This window comes from Priapulus caudatus, unplaced genomic scaffold (genome assembly GCF_000485595.1).
Source record: "Priapulus caudatus unplaced genomic scaffold, Priapulus_caudatus-5.0.1 Scaffold821, whole genome shotgun sequence".
NCBI classification, from domain to species: domain Eukaryota; kingdom Metazoa; phylum Priapulida; class Priapulimorpha; order Priapulimorphida; family Priapulidae; genus Priapulus; species Priapulus caudatus.
This window is the reverse complement of record NW_014577882.1, coordinates 83,386-88,855: the sequence shown is the minus strand read 5'-3', so window position 1 is coordinate 88,855 and position 5,470 is coordinate 83,386. Positions and strand designations below refer to the sequence as shown.

At 47.2% G+C, this 5,470-nt stretch overlaps 1 protein-coding gene across 1 annotated transcript in view; it reads right to left on the bottom strand.

The window, feature by feature from the left end:
• LOC106813762 (tetraspanin-33-like) overlaps positions 1-5,470 on the bottom strand; it is a 46,179-nt gene that overhangs the window by 21,099 nt on the left and 19,610 nt on the right. The gene's annotated exons all lie outside the window — the stretch shown is intronic.

The window sequence follows — 5,470 nt, the reverse complement described above, 5'->3', positions numbered from 1 at the left end:
ATATATGCAGGGTGGCGTAGATATATGCAGGGTGGTGTAGATATATGCAGGGTGGGGTAGATATATGCAGTGCGTAGATATATGAAGTATCTGCAGCCGGCGTGACATATGAATGAAACGATGCAGCCCGCATTCATCCATCATGAGCTCATCGCATTTAACACCTGCGCACTAAACTATCGGGTCTTATACGTAATATAGTTTACCATACGTTATTGAACGTTATTGTCTATTATACGTTATAGTCTATTGTACGTTATATTCTCTTATATACGTTATAGTTTATTATACGTTATAGTATATTATAGTTTATAGTCTATTATACGTTATAGTATATTATATGTTATAGTCTATTGTACGTTAATCTATTATACGTTATAGTCTATTAAGTGTGTTATAGCCTATTATACGTTACATACTATTATACTTTATATTCTATTGCACGGTATTGTCTATATTATGCGTTATAGTCTATTGCATGTTATATACGATTATACGTTATCCTATATTATACATTATAGTCTATTATACGTTATAACTTATAGTATTAGCGTTATAGTAAACGCTAACGTTTTCGGTCATTACACTCTCGTCTGCACACCACTCTATCGTCTGCTTGCCATACTTGCCATGCTATCGCTTGCTTGCCATAGTTGCCATGCTATTGCTTATTACTTGCCATGCCATCATTTGTTACACATTACTGTCTGTTCCACGCTACCGTCTACTCACTACACTATAGTCTGCTCACCGCGCTATCATGTGCTTGCAATACTTGCCATGCTATTGCTTGCTTGCCATAGTTGCCATGCTATTGCGATCAACTACGTTCTTCTCTCTCTCGCCTCTCTCTCTCTCATCTCTCTCTCTCTCTCTCTCCTCCTCATCTCTCTCTCTTTTCTCTCTCTCTCCTCTCTCCTCTCTCTTTCTTCTCATCTCTCTCTCTCTCCTCTCTTCTCTTCCTTCTCTCTCTCTCTCCGTCTCTCTCTCTTTCCTTCTGTTCTCTCCGTCTCTCCTCTCGTCCCTGTCTCGTCTCCTCTCTCTCCTCTCACCTCCCCTCTCTCTTCTCTATCTCCCTCGTACGCGCTCGCTCTCGCCCCGTGCCTTTCTATACTATAATGTATTATATATATTATACGTTATCGTAGTAAAATGTGACTCACGCGTTCTGTCGCGTGAACCATATCGTTTAACCCAATCGTTGATCACATCGTGAATCATATCGTGAATCATGATCGTAATCATATCGTACCTCATAATCTAAATAACATATTGTTTATCATCATCGTTAATCAATCGTGAATCCATACGTGACTCCTATCGTGCAATCATATCGTGCACAATATCGTTAACAATCGTTCAATCATATCGTTAATCACTCTCGTTAATCATATCGTACTCATATCGTTCATCATCTCGTTCATCCATATCGTTAATCCTCATCGTTAATAATATCCGTTAATCATATCGTTAATCAATACTCGTTAATCATCTCGTTCAACCTATCTTAATCATATCGTAAAGCATATCGTTACTCATATCGTTAATCAATATCGTTATCACTATCGTACATCAATCAGTCAATCACTCGTTAATAATAATGTTAATCATCCATCGTCATAAGTATGTTCAATCATACGTACTCACCATCGGAATCCATCGTGAACTCCCTATCGTTAAATAATATCAGGAAGGGATCCCTATTCTACTTCTGATAATATCTATACACTAGTATTGTGAAAGAATTGTTGCTAAACACCACCTCTTCATATACTCAGCGGGCAAGCCCCTCGCATAAAACCATGCAAGAACACGAAACATAGAGTATATATATATATATATATATATCTTTGGGGGCTGTGGGTTTTGTGGGGGGCTTTGGTGTGTTGTGTTTGTGTGTGTGTGGTTGGTGTGTGTGTGTGTGGTGTGTGTGTGTTGTGTGTGTGTGTGGTGTGTGTGGCTGCGTGCGTGCGTGGGGTAGCGAACCTTAATGCCGGACTGTTTTTTCTCTGATCGTGTTCTTGCATGGTCTATGCGCGGGCGCCCGATAACATAAAAAGTGCATATAACGACAACGCGTGTCACTTCCGGATGCAACCATTTTTGCAATACTAATGTCATTATATAATCCTCATATTATTGCATATACTAACATACGTTCGATTATCACATACTCCATATAATTCTCGAGAGAAGGGCTGCGACAACGAGCGAAGGAAGAGAAAACCACCGCTAGTACTATGCATTTGCTTCTTCACAGGCACTACGCTTCGCTGTTTCGAGTGACAGCGCAATGCTAGAACCATGCATCACCAATGCCACCTACCACTCTTCAGTCGAAATAATACCCTTTATGCACGGATAATTTGATTAAACATACTCCATTTATTCCGGCCGACACTTACCTATAATCGAATCGCACCAACCTATCTACTCTTGTTGCGTACCGCACTCTTCTTCTTTGTGATCTAACTCTCATGTTGCTTATGTCTGACATGCCCGTGGCGCGTTGGCTGTGAGGTCATGCCCGCTAAATGCCCGTGATACGTAAACTGTCTTTCAAAGTGGTGTTGTTGTGTGTTGGTGTGTGTGGTGTTGTGTGTTTGTGGTGTGTGTGTGCGCGGTGGCGCGTTGTGTTGTTGTGCGTGCGTGTGTGGTGCGGTGTTTCTGTGTGTGCTGCGTGCGGGAGCGATCTGTAAGCGTGTGTGGCTGCGTGTGGTGCGCGTGCGTGTGTCGGCGTGTGGCGTTGTGTGTGGGTGCGGTGCGTGTATATAAACCGATAACGCGAGCTCGCGCGTGCCACGGTGTCGCTCGTTATCTTTCCGCCTCCGTCATCTGCTCCTGGCCACACCGGCTGTGCGTCATGCCTCGAGCTCCGCGTGGTTACTCGATGACTCCGTAATTACTAGTTTGGGTTTTCTCCCCCACCTCCCGCACGCCCGCGTCAGACAACGCGAAAACTGTACATACGCGTGAATTAAGATGGTTTAACGATCTTCTTAAATTCACCAGATATTTCGCTCGGAGTGCGGTTTAAGTAGTCAGACTGCCCGTACTATCAACTATCGCGCCAGCTTTGTGTGCGGATTCAGTCTCTTCATCTCACGCAATTCCAATTATACCGCACACGCGATATTACAACAGTGGGAGCGTGGCATTGTCACTTGTAATACAGACGGTTCAGCCCTATAGACGCGCAGGTCCGCTAGACCGCAGTTATGTGTCACGTGTAAGCAGCATTCGAATCACCAGTGGCTCCCGCTTTCCGGAACCGGTCGCCTAGCCTCCATGCTATGCATCCGGACATCCACGTCACACGAGTGCTCTCACGACTCGCGTACCCCGCATGATTGCGCAACGGACACTCTCTCTCTCTCTGCGCTCCCTCCTTCTCCTTCTCTCTCTCTCTCTTCTCTTTCTCTCTCCTCCTCTCCTCTCTCTCTCTCTTCGCCCCCACATCACGGCCCCACCTCTCTCTCTTCTCTCTCACACCACACACCCCCACACCCCAACCACAATCACCCACACGCAATGCAGCAGAGCGTTCACGTGGCGCAACCATCCGCGTGTGTGTACTGTCGTAAGATACCGTTTTATTCCGTGTCTATAAGTTGCCATGTCGTCAGGAGGCATTGACGAAACTATTCCCCCCCCCCTACCACCCATACGCTCGTATCAGACAGAAACGAGAAGCCTACTGATTCACAACTAAACCCTATCCAGCCACACGGACCAACCTAGGAGAGCTCCGGATTGATAGAAGACAGTCCCATCTCTCCGCCCTAGCATAGTCCTTCACTACGCCTCGTCCTAGCCAAGACCCCACAGGGTGCGAGCGATTCCTTACCTTTAACAAACTTTCTCAACTTATATACTTGTGCTCTAGTGTGTTCAGAACGTAGCATCTGTCCTAAGAACAATTTGAACATAATACGTGCATTTTAAACCTCCGCAATTTCGCCCGTCGCGTGCTTTTTAACCATTCCATGTGCCTTTTTACATACCGTGGATTCTTACGTGCATTTAACAAGCGTGGATTTTTCCGTGCGTGCACTTTTGCGTGCAATTTCTACCTGCACTCGAAGGTGTTGACATCAGGCCGGCGTTTTCTATCGCTTTACAAACCCGCGTAAACATGACAAGCGGGTGGGGGAGTACAGTAAAGATCACATCGGGCAATCATCATCAGCATCGATCATCTGGCAGAGAGACACCTTTCAAATAGCAGGAAATCGACAAATATTCGCTCGACTCAACCCTCATCCTAGCATTACCTCGATTCGTTTTGCAAATAACACAATGAAGTCTACTACGGTCCGGCTTAGCGGTCTACTCTATATCTATTTCTTTACTATCATATCTGTCTATCTAAATATATCGTATTATATATATATCTAGTACGGGCCAATTAAGCTGTTACCACCTCGCTGTTTGAAAGCTAGTTGTCAACCGCCGCCGCATGCCAAAGCTTCAGCAACCGTCCCGCGGCTGTAGTTTCTGTCGTTGTGACATCGTGCGAGAGAACACCGTGTCGTCTGTGTCATAAACCCGATAAGTGAAGAGTTGCAGCGTTGACCTGGCCTTTCTTACTTACTTCAACCACAGACAAAACGCGAGTGATGGTGCGCGCTCCTGTCGTGCATGCATCGCCTGCCGATCGTCGCCCGCGCGCGCAGCCGCGCGCGCGCGCGCACGTGTGTGTGTGTGTGTGTGTTGTGTGTGTGTGTGTGTGGAGTCGGTGTGTGCGCGCGCATGTGTGTGTGGTGCGTGTGTGTGTGGTCGTGTGCGCGCGTGGTGTGTTGTGTGCGTGCGATGTGTGTGTGTGTGTGTGTGGGTGGTGTGTGCGTGCGCTCCGCCTTGTGCGTGGTTGTGGGTGTGCGTACGTGTGTGCGTAGTTGTGCGTGTGGTGGGGTGTGTGTGCGTCCGTGTGTGTGTGGGTGTTTGTGTGTGGTGTGTGTTTGTGTTGTGTCATGGCGCCTGTCTGGCTTGTGCGTGCGCGCGCGGTCCGCCTCCGTTGCATGCCTGCAATCCTCTCCTATCAATGCATATAAACTGTCCTATCCTCTACAGGAACCGCGAGTTTCGGGCACGAGTGGGCAGTCTCTCCGCATCTTGTTCGCCTAAATCCCGGCACCGACCCACCGCCTTCTCGCACCGGCGAAGCAAGTCGCCGGCAGCCGGTGTTTTTTTTTAGCGAAATAGCGTCCGGCGTGTATTACACCGCTGTATTGTATGCGTGTTGGTGTAGTGCAGTTTGTTGTGTGTGTGTTGTTGCCTCTGCATGCAGCTGGCGCGCGCTGGGGCGGCGGTGGTTTGGCGGGGATGATGGGGTGGTCTTGGGACTTGTACCTCACATCAGTCCGCAGTCAGTGAACCCGACATCGTGATCAAGGATAGACCGCGGAGCGTGGTGAGCAACGATAGCATGGCAAGTATATGAGCCGACGATAGCGTTGAACAGACAGTTATA